The 15,643-nt window shown below is 37.2% G+C and overlaps 1 long non-coding RNA gene across 2 annotated transcripts; it reads left to right on the top strand.

The window, feature by feature from the left end:
- Window positions 1–2,046: 2,046 nt before the first annotated feature.
- LOC129411576 (uncharacterized) lies at window positions 2,047–10,527 on the top strand. Of its 2 annotated transcripts, none has more exons than XR_008633370.1 (3): window positions 2,047–2,215; window positions 2,315–2,377; window positions 10,441–10,527. It is a non-coding gene; the product is annotated as an uncharacterized LOC129411576 (long non-coding RNA). The 2 variants fall into 2 exon arrangements; XR_008633371.1 differs by lacking the exon at window positions 10,441–10,527 and adding an exon at window positions 3,167–3,206 and having other exon boundaries at window positions 2,047–2,183.
- Window positions 10,528–15,643: the final 5,116 nt, after the last annotated feature.

Consider the following 15,643-nt stretch of genomic DNA (forward strand, 5'->3'; position numbering starts at 1 on the left):
GCCAAATTTATATTACATCACAGGAGTAAGTAAAAAATATTAAACATAAGTAAATAGTAAAAAAAAGTAACACACACACACAAAACACACCAACAAGTTACCCATCCTGACAATCTTTATAAGCCTACACCATGTGCCCAAATAAGAAGAAGAAAGTGAATATCTATGAAAAACAAAAAAATGGAGGAGAGAAAGGACCCCAGAAAAGACTTAATTGGGAATTGAAGGGAAGATAACTTGTAGTACTATTTGGAACAATGTATGTCACATTTGTGTAAACCTACCAAAAGGAGTCATGAAGAGTCAGAACATCCCCAAGTCACTTTGTAAGTGATGGAGGCTGTGGTGACTTCCATTTCAGCAATGGATCCATACTTTTATGACCCTCATTGCAGAAAGGGTTACAAACACAAGGGAGTTACGCTAGAAGTTGGAAAGGGAAGGTGGCCCAACAAAATCCCAAATAAGGCACTCTAAGGATTTGGGTGAACATAACCAAAATGCATGAATAAGATTTAAGCTGTCGAGATGTTGGGGTGTATTTTGGATAAGCGTGATGTTATAGTAAACACACTGAACAAGCTTAGACTGTATGAGACTCTTTTACTCCTAACAGTGCTTACCTTACCTGACCTTCTTTGTTTCAAGTGCAAATAAGGAATGTAGTCCATCTCCAATCTAGCAAATGTATTTTTTTGTTGAAATATTTGCATCTGTATAAACAAAACTCCATTGATGTTGTTTGTCCAGGCAGATGTGGCTGCAGTTCTGTGTTTCGATCAACAGGTGTCAGCGCGCTCTCTTTCATATGAGTGGGACCATGTTCAGGAGCCCCACTGTGAAAAGCCTGTTGGTCTTTGATCACAGATTCATTCTGATCCACAGCTGAAGAATAATCAGTGTTGTAAAAATGGGACATGGGCCTCTGCAGAGAAACTGGCTCCAATTACCATGTCCAGACCAGTGCAGATGTAGGCCACAGCTTTTTGTCTAACAACTCTGGTTTAGTCCATGAATTTGAATACAAGGATTTCAGAGAACGCTCATTTTAACATGAAGGGGTCCATCTTTAAAAATGAATTTATCAAGAGTGTGAGATGGTGGAAAGAGAAGACAAAAGAATCTTGTTGACCCTTTTCAAAACATCTTCATTATTTCCAAATTCTTAAAAGCCTTCAAGGTTTAAAATTAAGTTGGGTAATGTGAAGCAATTTAACACATTGAGTCTATAGCCTTTACATGGGTTTGAACTTCCTGTATATGGGTGATAGTTTGAGAACTTTAGATAATTAAAAACATATAATATATAATTTTGAATTGTGGATTGGTATGGCAGCAGTGCTTGATTTCCTTCTTTTCTTCCTTTATGGATGAGACTTTGTAATCAATCATTTACCAAGGCGTGGTCCAAGGTAGAGGACTTATTCAGCTATGTGCTGTATAAATCCTAGTGTCTCAAACCAGTACCATCCAGATGACTTCCTCTGAAAGTTCTACTTTCCTTTATAGATGATATAGAACATAAATAAACAACACTTTAAGCAATAATGCATGTTTCTAAATAAAAAAGCTTCAGAATTTTAGTGGGTATCTGTCTTTGATATTGTTTTCCAACAACTGAGTAATTATTATCTCCAAAACACAGTAGCTAAATGTGTTTACTACACTCCTAACTTGTTTCCTTCATGCATTTCCAGCTGATTTTTTGGCCTACAGTGACATCAAAGCTTCTTCTCAGAGCCAGTTGGAGCTGAACAGTAGCAGCGATGGATGGTTTAGTTGGCTGTATATTTTTGTGTGTGTCTGTTTGAGAACGAGGGAGTATTGGATCTGGGCCTGTATCTCAACACATACCTTTTTCCATTCCATTCCATTAAGATGCCAGGCACAAGGTAGTAGTTTGTAATAGATAGATGTTTATTGGGCTGATTTGGGGCTTGGGACATTAATTTAAATTTAAATTTTTTTTCTTTCGTTGACTCGTTTGACATAAGTCCCGCCTCCCTTACGTTCTGATTGGCTCTCAGTTTACGTGCGGTACTTGGAGTGAACACGTTTCAGGAGCATGATCAATTTGTGAGTTTTATTCGCCTTATTTCGTTAGCTGTACGAAATCAAAAATAACTTTGCAGGCGTGGCATCGATCATCATCCTTACATTTGAAATAAATGACAGCAGTAAAGGTAAAAGTAAAGGGTGGGAGAGACACGTTCAGGTAAATTTTGAATTAAAATGGGGAAATTGGCATAGAGGCTAATGGTGAAGCACAAACGTGTTGATTTTTACATTTTTTAAAGTTTACTTTTTATTACAGGCACACGGGGATTTTGCAGCTAACCTGAGGATGAGGAGCACCAACACTCCAGTCAACTGCAAGGTGCTGTAAGGTGATTATTATTATTATTATTATTATTATTATTTATTTATTTATTTTTATTTTTTTTTTAGCTTACTTACTTCTAGGGATGTAATGATATCCAAATCTCTCGGTACAGTATTACCACGATAAGCATCTCACAGTACGATATTTATTGCGATATTTTGGAGAGGCTAATCTAATTGTAGAGAGGACACTTTTTTTTTTTGCTTTGCTTTTATTTTGGTGCGAATTACTTCCGTCATAATCCCAAGAATTCAAGTAAAAAACATTTCTTCATGTTGTTGTTGCACTGAAATGAATCGTGGGATATGTAGTTCCCTATGTTTATAAGCTGTTGCTATAAAACCATGCATTTAAGCAAAGGAACTTACAATTTGATATATTGTGACAACCCACGATATTATTGTGAGACTTTTGATGATACGATATCACGATATTTTGATTATTGTTACATCCCTACTTGCTTCAAATGTAGAAAATTTTCTTTAGAGCTGTAAAAAGAGTTTGGAAATGAAAACTTTGGTTGTGGTGGAGGATGTAAATATTTAGTCAGAGGTTGGCAGTTTTAATGTTTAATGTCTGTTTGTTTGAAGGCTCTGAAATGAGGGCCTCATGTACAGAATCGAATGTCTACAGATAATAAGATTGATTAGCAGTTAAAAGATTTGTCTCTGCCTCCTGTAAGATCGATCTGATGTTAATGTAGCCTACAAATAATTTGCGTGGCAGACACTTCAACATAATAATCATTTTGTTTTCAAATCTGGACTTTTTTTTCTCTTAAAGACAGCTGGTGAGAAGACAGTGAAGCAGCTGGGACTCCTGGTGGCAACCAAATATGCTAATTACAGCTTGGAAGATTTGAAAGGCTATTATTTCAATATGATATGAACTGTTACGCAAAATTGATACTGATCCCAATGAGACATTAAACCACAAAACTGCATTTCGGACAAACTCAAGAGTGGTGTTTAAGTACTTGCTATATTTCAGACTAAAGTTGAATAATGCAAGGTGGACATTGTTGAATAGTGGTGGCTTTAAGTACATCTTCCGTTAAGATACAGTAATTTCACATCTTCAGTGATCAACTTGAGTCTTTCTAATCAAGAGGTCCACAGTCAATGCACTGTCAGTAAAAGTATCTTGTTTGAGACAGAGTTCAGGTTTTGGAGGAAGAAACATGGTTATGTTTTGGCCCATTAAATGTCTATATTGTTTATTTTCAGGCGAGTAATACTGAAAGGGATTTTTATTTAGTTTCAGTATCAGACAAAAAAAATCATGATACATTTTTTGTCATATCACCAAGCCCTTGTTAGTGTATTCTTTTAGGTGTACACTATCTATCTTAAGCCTATTTGTCTCCATCCACAACCAGAAAAAACGATGAATGTGTTGATATTGGATGCAGAGCGTGTCCAATATATTTCTGTGGCCCATTACATCAACACACTCCCAGTAATGTGACCTAAAAGACTGTCCATTCAGATAAAGTGTAATTAATTTCCATCTTCCATGCAGATATTGATCCTTTCCGCTTTAATAGTGGGAGCTAGAGTGTGATGAAGGCCTGATTTATGAACAGGCGGAGGCGCTGTGATTAAAAGATCATCACTTCAGCCCTGAAACTCGACCAGCCCTCTGATGTTATGTGTCACTCCTGTTTTGTGATGGCATTCATCCACTGCACTACACACTATTACAGTACTGTGTGTGGAGGGAGAGAGGGAGGTCAGGCTTAAGATGTAATCGCAAGTTTATGGACTGGCAGAAAGAAATTGGTGAGAAATATTGTGACAAAAAAGTAGAAACTGGAGTAAACACAATATTATTCTCACTTTAAATAATGGCCCATATTGCTTGGTCATATCAAAATAAGTTTAAAAGTTTGGACATTTATAGTTCAAATGAGGTCAGTGGTTTAATTTTCAGTGTTTTCAGTGTAGCTCCATTTTCAAAACTAGGAATTATTCAGAGGGGAATAGGATACATTTTCACATATCAAAAATGTTAGAAGTTAGATTAGTTAGCTATTCTTTTTATGGAAATGTGCTCTCTACATTTTACTTATCATTGTGTGCATATGGGGCAACCTCTCATGTGGAGCAGTTTTCTTTTAGGCTGACTAACAGCCTGTGTTGGGAAAGTTCATTTTCTACATGAAGTAGTTCAAAGTTCAGTTCGCAAATTTCAAAATGAACTAGTTCGTTCATAGTTCATAATTGTTTACAGTTAATAGTTCGTTCATAGTTCCAAAAAATGAACTGTTTTTTCAATACGTTGCTGCGAGCTATCATTTTCAATATCAGTGCCCATATAGAGTACTAGCACTAGTTAAACAGTCACCCACATAAAAGGTAAGGGGTGGACACAGACAAACCTTAGTAGCTCTTGCCAGACCAGAAAAATCTGAATCATTGTTAAATAAAAAGACATATTTCCAGTCGATAACATTCAAAAACCATTAACTTAAGGACTATCAGAGAAAACCAAGCTACCTTCAGTTTAGAGGATTCTTCTATTAAGGCGTTTATTTATTTGTCCTTGTCATACTTAACATTCAAATTGTACAAATGTTTTCAGTGTTCCAAAACCTTTTTCAGTCTGTTGCTTCCTCTCATTTACGTCTTTCACTGTCAGTGTGAAAATATTTGCATGTAAATGATTATTTGTAATATGACTGACACACTTGAGCAACTTGTGGAATGACTCAGACAAGGATATAAGCTGTCTCTACTCTGTACCCCTCTGGTTGTCCATGCAGCTGAGCCTTGCTGGTGGTCAGATAGATTTAAGCAGCTTGGGCTGTAATCGGCCAGCTGCAGACGAGGCGATACACCAAAACAAATGGAGGCCCGGCGGTCCCCTGTTCCTGATTCACAGTCTGCTGCTGTAGAGTCATCCATCCAGCAAATCTGTTCCCGTCCTAATTAAGTTGAAAAGGCGAGTGAGAGGGTCATTAAGCACTTATTTATTTGGCGGTGCAGCGGTTCAGAACGACAATCGTATTCTCTGCGCAGGTCATATAATTGGTTTGAGCGATGATAAGGCGCGGTGCCATGCAGAGTGATGGGCAAGGGCACTCGGGGGTGTGGTAAACAGTGTCCGCACAAACTTTGATCATTGGCTCCTCTGCGGGACAACAGCGCTGATAAATACCACACAAGCTAAACGCATTTTGGAGGGGAGGTAATACTTTATGACTGGAAATGAAAGGGAGGATGGTTGTCCTTTGAGAAGTGGCAGGAACAAGTGCGATTACATCACAAACAAGAAGAAAGAGGAGAGGATTCAATTTGGGAGGAAGTGTATCACAGGGAGGGAGAGGCCCTTGTGCTTGTCACAGATTGGGACAGTGGACCGTTAATCAGCGCTCACAGCCGGTGTCTACAGAGCTGGAGCTGCAGCCTGCTCTGAAATACAGTCAGTGTCAGAGGAAAGGTCAATGATGTTGTTAGGAAGGCCTGTGAGGACACTGAACAGGTGCTCCTTAGCTGACTGATATAAACTCTGAGACGCAGCCTTCTTCATGTTGGTCACAAAAGAGACTGGTGTCAGGGCAAAGTGAGGTTAAGGAATATCTGATTGATCCCCATGGGAAAATCTGACTCTGTTTTTCATATGTCACAACTGATTTAGCATATTAATTATGTTTTGGGTTAATAGTAATGTGTTGCATATTAGTTGTACATGTATTTTAAAAGATGATGCTAATGTTTTTGAAGACATAAAGGCTTTTTTTCACATTTGCCGTCATCCTTTTGGTGTGTTTGTTGACATCAATGAATTCCTTGTTTGGGTTGGTGATGGGCAAGACTACTGCTTTGGCGACCACCTGTGTCCAGTGTCCACCATACTAAAATGTTAAATACAACATTTATATGTTTATAAACCTTAAATGACCATTATCCTAAACATATACTGCTTTAAAAAAAAAAAAAAATCCTTTTGCCCCACTTTCGGATTGCTACACAAACCCTGTTGAGTCCCACTTATCAATAATAAAAAGTTTTGGATATTTGTGGGTTGACTTCATGATTACAGGTAGGTTGTAGTTTTGCTCTTGTTGTTGTTAGTACTTCCTATCATTTACATATTGGGGTGTTATGATTGACAGCTCCCTCTGCGCTGTGGGCATGAGGGGGTTAGCTTCAGATTGACTTACACAACCAATGCATGCTTATTGTTTCAGTATATTAATTTGCTCTCCATGCTCTTTGATAATTGACATCTACCTCCCATGAGTCCATACTTCTATTTAAATGTCTGCTGTTTCAGAAGTATTTTTTGCCAGTTAGAAAACCAAACTGAATAGATAGGCCAGGAAAGATGACAGTGTTGCGTCTTCAAAGTACAGACATCTCAAATCACACAGTAAATTATAGTGACTGGCTGCAGCAGAGATTGTGTCTATAGAGCAGCTCCAGCAGAGTGCAGTTGGTTGCATAGAAATTTCCCTCCTACACTGACGGTGGCTCTGAAGGCTGGTGCTCCCACAGCTGTCTCTGAAGGAAGACTTTTGGTTCACAACAAAAGGATGCACACTATCAAAGAAATGCACGGCCTTGAACTCCAGCTGGTTTTTGTCACATTAGGTTAAAATCATCATGAGCAAACACTGCATAGGACATTAAGCGAGAAACACAAAATAACAACTTGTTTTTATGTTTTTATCGAAATTGAGCAGATCTTATTAAAGAAAGATGCTATTGTTTTTAAAAGTATTGATGGTTTTCAGCAGCACAACTAAACTACAATGTACACCGATTTTGTTGTTTTTCACCAAGGGTCTGGTTGTGGTTATTTTTTAACAGTTTTTATGACCACAAACTAAACAAAAAATACAAATTCAATAAAAATAATAATAGTAAAAAAATGATAAAAATCTCCCAAAAAAATTAGATTTTCGCCCAACCCAACATTGAGCACAAACTGCAAAGAAGCACCATTATTACACAAACTTTGCATACAACTGGTGGAAAAAGATTCAAAAACTAGTATTAGACTACAGTATAACAAAGATTTGTTGTTAACAGACCTCTTATGCAAAATCAACTTTTCAGAGCTTTTAGCCATGTTTTGTTTCCCTTTCTCTTGAAGTTGTATTTGGAGTGATTTGTGCATGTTTAGCAACCTTTAATGACTCATTTTCAATATACCATATCAACTATAACTATATTCTAACTTTATAGTGGGCTCAAGCACAGTATGTATTCTTTAATATGCAGTAATTGTGGTATTGAAGTCAGTATAGAGTATCGAGTTTGAAATTTTAGTATTATGACAACATTAGAAAGGTCACTGAAATGACTGTCTATGAGGTGGGGATGAGAAGCTCCTCCAGATATTTTAGATCCAAAGCTATCGATCCTGTCTCTGTCCGGGTCGATGGATAAGACAGACTGAGCCCCTGCTGCCAGCACATATCTCTGTACCTCATATCAGTGCATCTTGTCTGCAGCCTCTCCTCTGACTCATGTCCCAAGAGCAGCTTTTGTAGGATCTCTGCTCCAATGACACAGCACAGCGTTCGCCTTAAGGAAACATATGCCAGATCAGAGGATAAATACATATAAATAAAAACACTTAAAAAAAAAAAACACTTAAGATATGATATGCCACTTGCCACCCACCAGACCAACCAGAACAGAGACAAAGAGCATCTCTTAACAATCTGTGTCCCAGTTTTTAACTTATAGCTAAAGTTTTTAACTTACAGCTCAAGTCCTGACTGGATATTGTACACTTTATAGCATGGTCCCAGGAAGTTTTAAGCTGAGTTTTCTGTTTTCTGTCAGAGAACCTTTTTCAAATGTATATATCAATACACATACTAGGCAGATAACTTGCATGATATGACCAGTATTGGAAAGTAACTGAATACAACAAATGGTGAAACAAATGTAAAGCTTGTTTTTAATTTTTTTTTAAGTCTTTACACTATAATTGAAATTCAAAATGCGTGAAAGGATCAAAAGTATTCAGAATACAATACTCTGATTGGACCATGTATAGAAATACATTACAAAATACAGGTTAATAAGATCAGTCTGAGGTTAATGCAGGTTTTCTGTATTCTGTGATTAAATACATTTTCAAAGTATTCTCCCCATCACTGGATTGTCATAATTTTAATAATAAGCAACACAACTTTTGAACAACAAAACTCAAACATTAACAAAAATGTTGACTTCTTTTTGCAACTTTCTTTCTACTTAGACTTGTGCATTGACCTATAAGTATGAAGATGCCCAGCTCTATCTCTTAAAGTGTTGAGCTGCCTTTAAAAGCCAGACGTACTTTTTGAATGGGCTTTTTACACATTGATTACATCACAGCTCCGCCATTATAACGCTACATTATAGCGACATCCCTTTTAAAAGTGCTAAAAGGTGTTCTCCTTTTAACTCATCCTGTGGGCCTGTGTGAATAATGGTACAGTATGGTATAAATCATATATTATAAAGCCTTAAATAGCTTTGTCTGTTTATAGACTGGCACACTGCACTTACTTTGCCTTGCTTGTGCAGTCTGGCATCAAATATTCATCCTGTTAGGCTAGCGCATATAGGCATTGCTTTTGCATGATCAATGGCAGGTATAGAAGCATCTTAAATGAAGCACGCTGTTATGTTGAGAGGTGGGGATTGATGTAGACAAAACACAGTTGGTTGTGAATGTGCAAGTTCAGTAAGCAGATGCTGTGCCTACCACGAAACGCTGGCAAATATCCAGATACGTCATAAGACGCAGGAGACCAGGTGGGCATTTCAGCAACCCCTTTGTGCATTGTTGCTTTCATCTTACTCAACTATATTATGTGTATAGACAGTTCAACAAACTACCTCAGGCTGAATCTCTTTCACTTTATTATCTCTTATTAGGGTCAATGGGTGTTATGCATGTAGCAGATTGTGTTTTATGTCATATGTGGAAGATGTTATGATGGCATTTGTTTTGGATAGAAATGGGATGTTTAATCACAAATTTGCGTTACGGAGTTGTGAGATTTAAAGTTGCACAATTTGGATTTTTTACAAGGAGATATTATTGCTTTTGCCTGAAGTGCTTCTTTGTATGGCATTGATCTGGTCTATCTTGCATTGCAACCTGACAAATGCCCAACATTATATAGTATAATTTAGCTTTTTTTTGCAATTAATGAAGAAAAATGTCATTATATATTCCTTTCATTACTGCTAGGAATACAGTTTGTGTTAGTTTAGTTATTTCCAATGTACTATTGTTTGTAGATAAATACGCTTTGCCTTTTTCAGTTGTAATGAAGATAAATGGCAAGTATTTCTCAAAAGTGCATTAATTAGGAGTTAAGCCAGGCATATCTTCTATATTCACTACCTAATTTTTTTCTACCTAATTTCTGTGAGTGCTTGTCCTCTAACTCTGTTTTTCCCATCTTGACCAGTAGATGACAGTAGTGGTCCTCAAAATGTGGGTGTTCCTCAATACAAGAACATCACATCATTGTAATCAAGCAGTTTTCTGGGTTCATTTTACATGCAATATTAATGTTTGGTCACATGATACACTGCAGGCAATTTTAGCGAATCTTATCAGGTGTATAGGGGGCCATTTTGTGTGGGTTGCATTATAATGATTAATAGAGTATGGTGGAAGTACAGCGCACAACTGCAGATGCAACATATATTAAATACTGGAGGCTAGGATGTGATGATGTCATACTCCTAAGTGAGTGCCAAGAGAGATTTTTCCCTATTTATTACATTACATTGCATTTTAATTTCAAATAATAAATTAAATTCTCTTTAATTCTCTAATTCTTTAATTTAAGTTTAATTCTCTCAGTGGTTGAATCTGCTCATTTGTTTTAATGACTTGACTACTTAACTTGCAAGATTACAACAGAAACCTACATGTTAACAAAAGTACTTTCACTTTGTGTGCCATCTTAAACCCATCAACTGTACGAAAAGAGATGGGAGAGTAAGAGGAGAGACACAAATTCCAAACAAATGAAGTACTACTCTGTATACCATATAATGCATAATGCCAGTGTTTTTATTTTTTTATTCCAGAGATGAAAGCAGAAACAATGCAAAGTAGCCCTAGACTTTTCTCTCCTCCCGTTGCCATGACGACCATCGCTCCACCTGAAATTGAAGGTAAGTCCCAGGAGGGGTCAGCGGGAGGCGGGACAACACACGGCACTGTCCTGATTTTACAGAGCGCCCAGTCCAACGGCGGCCTGCTTTGTGTGCACACGGATCCTCAAGTCACCCGCTGTAGAGCCGAGCATGGTTCAGTCTGGAAGGGATGCCAGTTTTAGCTAGAAACCACTAAATGAAAAATTCAATATACCTACCTGCTAGGAATTGTAATTGGGGCAATGTTTATTTATTAAGAACCTGTGGTGCTTGTTTTCTATTGGGCTGTCTCCTGGACGCCCCTCCTCATATGTATTCTCTTTGATATGGTTGAACTCAACTTGCCCCTGCCCATGTGAACATGTATTCACTTAATGTGCTGCTGCTGTGTGCTGTGCAAAATGTGTGAGGCAAAAATGTCATTGAATTTCTTACTTACTCGCGGGGAAATTTTCAGTTGAATTAAAACAGAAACTCATAAAGTCATGTTTGAATCGCAGGAAGCGGTCTGAAAAAGCCCTCGCCAGAAAAGGTTTTTTCATTTGGATTTGTTTGCTAGTGCCGATGGCCACAAAGGAAGCCTATTCTCAAAATGCTTTTTTGTTTTGTTGGAGTGAAAAAGCAAACCTCAGTGCACACAGCAGAGACAGAGGAGCCAGCCCTATGAGCCATGGGAAATGTAGCATTTAAGTAAGTAGTAAAAAGTATTGCCTTTATGTTTTTAATTAAAGATTTATAAACGCTACTAATAAAAAAGGTATTGTAGACATTGTCTATGACAGCAGATGGTGACTTTACAGCCCATTCAAAAGCCAAATTCACATAAAACTAATAGCAGTGTAATTCTTATTAATAGTGCTCTGCATGCAAAATGTGCTCTAATAATTTAAAACATAATTTGTCAGTTCAGGACTGGTCCTGTCTTGTAATGATTAAGATAAATCTGTGACAACATGGTCTCCAATTTTTTTGTACATTTTTATTTCTGTTAACTATTGTCTCACAAGAAATCACTTCAAATTAAGACAGTGAAATTAGTATCCTAGCTTGTAACTCAAAATGTACAGAATCCCTTAAAAACCCCTTTGGGATCTACATCGGAATCCATAGTAGCACATCGTGCTGTCTTGTTTTTATTGCTAACCTCTTCATTAAAAATAGTTAACAGAGCAGTTACAGTGAGTGGGCTTTTGGCCAATAAAATGGTAGTGCCAACTGGAGCACGTCCCTCATACTTACTTAAATTGTGATTTTGATGGAGCTTTAAAAAGAGCTTCCCTCATATCTGCTCCCAGAGACAGACTGTTCCGGGAATGATTGACAAGTGGGTCCCGCTGGCATGCACCACGTCTCCTCATGTTGGACTGAGGCTGGGACTTGGAAGCAGAGCACTGTCTGTGTCCAAAATGATGATCCTGGACAGAGCAGAGAGAGGGAATTAACAAGATAAGTGCATTAGATATTCATGTCTGAGATTTCAAAAATCATGGGCTCTTACAGGGTACAAGGAAAAGATCTGATTATTAAAATCACTTTATCTATTGAAATACTGCTTTAATTGTCCAAGAAGCTGTTTATGTTGGCGTTGGTTTTGTGTCTGAATGATGACCGAGCATACTCCAGTCACGAGGTATCAATTGGAAAGAACCAATAGTCAGTTTAATTTTACATTTGATTTTGTTTCTATTTTTAAGATTAAATTTTATTTGAAGGGGGGGAGGATGGATATTTATTACTTTGCCTGGAATGTTCTCTACAGTATGGCAATACTCTACATTTCTTCAATTGCAGGTGCTTTTTTTATTACAAAAAAAATACCTTGAAAAATCTTCACTCTTTTTATCAGCTGGGTCACCTCCCTACAGATCTTCCTTGTAACTTGGCTTTGTTGAGAATGGCATACTGAGGAACATTCCAGAAACTTGCATATTTCCAAGGATTGAGGATTTTGCCTCAAACAAATATATTTATATTTTTTTTATATATCTGTGAGAGAGTTGAAAGACCCATTGCATTGGTACAGATGTATATATTGATTATTGTGTTTAGTCCAAAACAAGTGATCATACTGAACCATTCATTCATTAGTACACAGTTATCTAAAAAACGGTCATCTAGTAATGCTTTTGGTGAAATTTTCTAGTCTTTATTGTGTTGTATTCTTGTAAGAGAATCACATTTAATCTTTATTAGCTACACATCATAAAATATTGTAATATCATGTAACTACTGTACATTTGTACTCCAGAGGTGGCCCTTCACGCTTTGGAAACCTCCTCATTTTAGCCATAGCAATTAATTCCCAGCCTGTACCTATCGTTATGAAGCTAAATTTTAATTACTCATTTCAGGGCAGTTATGGTTTGAGCCCCGGTGCACTAAAGATAACTCACAGCAGCTATAGTGGTGATTTTTGTGACAATCAGGCCATAATTATGTGGAAGGATGCAGCCAACCGCAACAGGGCACAATGTCATTAACTCACAGCCCACCTCAGAGTTCATGGGGCTTGAGGGCTGTCATTATTTTCTATTATTGTGAGAAAAACACAAATCCAAATGAATGCAGATAAAAAACCTAACTAAGCCTGATGCTATAGGCGTAGCCAGCTGTTTGACATTCAGCTGTTAAACCTGGCTGTATTAGAAGGAGTGGGGTCACATGGATGATATTACTTGAAGACCGACGTGGATTTTCATTATGTCTGCTAATGCGGAGACCTGACATTACTGATAAATCCCCAGATTCTCTCTAATGGCCGCTAAGGAAGAGGATATGGGCAGTTCATCGTTACTGTACCATGTCTGATGTGCAGGTATTTAAGAGCTTTGGCTTATTGTCACTTTTAAGTTTTATATTGACCAAATGTGTTTATCATGGATACGTATTGATTGATAACAACATCTGTTGTAATTGTGATACCCTTTCCACAACAGGCCACTGGATGTTGTTGCATGCAATTTAAGGTATGTCTTTATTCCCATAGTGGACATTTGTGAATTAATATAAGAAAATACTAACCATGTTTCCACTATGTTCTCCACACTGGGTTAAATGGCCTATATTATGGTGTCTTCTGATCTATGTTATACCATCATATTCCCATCAAACCAGAGTTGTGTTTTGTTTCATTCACACATGCTTAATATACAAAAGTCCCAACTAAACATATTTAGGCTCAAAACAAAATCACTCCAATTCCACCTTGTGATGCCATGCATAAATTAAAACTTCATACACCTTCACTAGAATTATTTGGACGATTTCAGTTGTGTACTTGCCAATCTCTGCTGAACAAAAGGTAAAAGGTAGCTCTTAACTTGAAAACTACTGCTTTATGTCATCACAAGGTGGAACAGAGCATTTTGAGATTTGTAAATGTAGACTAATAATAAATGGTTACTCAAGCATGTGTGACTGAAACAAAACACAACTCCAGGTATGTTGTGAGGAGGTCACAATATTGTAACAAGGTTTAAAGCTCACAAGAGTAAATTAGATTTAATGTAAGACCTTTAAAATTAAGATTAGGACTAATCATATGGCTATGAAATAGTAGAATGACAGATGTGCCTTGTTCTATGGTTAAGGTATAATTTATATTTATGTAATTGCACTTATTTACACATAGTTACACTTATTACCACAATATTACCATGCTCTCGTTGTATTTTTGAAAGCCATCTATATCAGTATGTCACAGCACTAATAATATTTTTTAGTGTATTCTTATTGACCACACAGCCCATTTCTACTTAGCATAATGTTCCATGCAGTTTGACAAAAGTCAGTAGTTATTATGCTCTTTAAACACTTTTCTGTCTTGAGACCTTGTGTTGCTTCTTTGAGAGGGGGCCATGTTTTCCAGTATTCATGACAGATGTTTTTGGAATTTGCCCTAAATATTTCATGGTCTGATGCTCTGACACAGAGGCTCTCCCCGTGTTCACCACAGCCTTATACTTCTGCTCTCCTTGAAACGTCAATGAGAAGCGATCTGAGATTTCGTTGATGTATCCTGAAAAGGGAGAAATCGAAACAGGGAGAGGCAGACTGATTGTCTTACCAATAAGTGCTGATACATATTTTGACCTAATGTTTTCAGACATCAAGGACAGTCCCAGTACTAAGGAGGTCTGTAAGGATAGATGCATGCTGAGATTTCTTCTTATCCATCTTTTTAAATAACCCCTGCTGAAATGAGAGATTTTTTTTCTCAATAGTAAAGCAGCAAATTAGTAAATGTTTCCCCGTAAAGTATTATTGTAAAAGCAGCACGTTGTTACAGACTCAAACTGCTGCACACTGTTTACATCTAACAATAAATTATTTTATATTAGGCATGCACCGATCCTATAATAGCATCAGTTATCAGCGCCAATCCTCTAAAATTTGCTAGATTGGATGTTGGCTTCCAAATATCGGTTCAGCTGATATGCTGTTTGGACATATACAGTAAGCTGCAGCAATAAGACTATTTACTGGTCATAGCTGGCCCAGAAAGTCTTGTAATGTTTGAACTTTTACACAATTATTTGAGGAATTAAAAGCAGCTACATATTTTATTTTGTCATATTTTATTTGTGTTTCAGTTGCTGTACTGGTATTGGTTGATATCAGTTATCAGCAGATCAAAATCTATATTGGAACTGAAAAAGCTGGCTCGTTGCATCCATACTATGCCATAAAACTGGAAATAAAAGCTGTTAGTAGAGCAAAGATTGACTGGTCTTTAGTGGTCCATCCCAGTTTCACTTCCGCGTATGAAAAAAGCTGTTCATTTGGCCATTTGAAAAAATATTGATCTTCTAAACTCGCAAATCCATCAGCTCCTAAATCACCTAATGCACCATTATGCTCCATTGTATTTGCAGTGCATTGCTGCTGTACCTTTCACTCTTTTCTCACCGCTGCTGCGTGTCCTTGTACTGTGCAGTTTTTCTGTACGTAGGGTTGACTTTCTGCATCACTCTTTGACTTTTTGTTCTAATGTTTTTGTTTGACTTTGACATTTTTGTATTTGGAGTTGATCTTTATGTGTTTCCTTTTAACTTTTATTTTGACAACACTCTTTATTATTACTGTGTGGCCATTTAAGGTGAGACAGTTGAAAGTGCAATTCTGTATCCTCTGT

Source organism: Boleophthalmus pectinirostris, unplaced genomic scaffold, assembly GCF_026225935.1.
Source record: "Boleophthalmus pectinirostris isolate CB_2022bp ecotype Guang Dong unplaced genomic scaffold, ASM2622593v1 HiC_scaffold_5, whole genome shotgun sequence".
Classification (NCBI taxonomy): domain Eukaryota; kingdom Metazoa; phylum Chordata; class Actinopteri; order Gobiiformes; family Gobiidae; genus Boleophthalmus; species Boleophthalmus pectinirostris.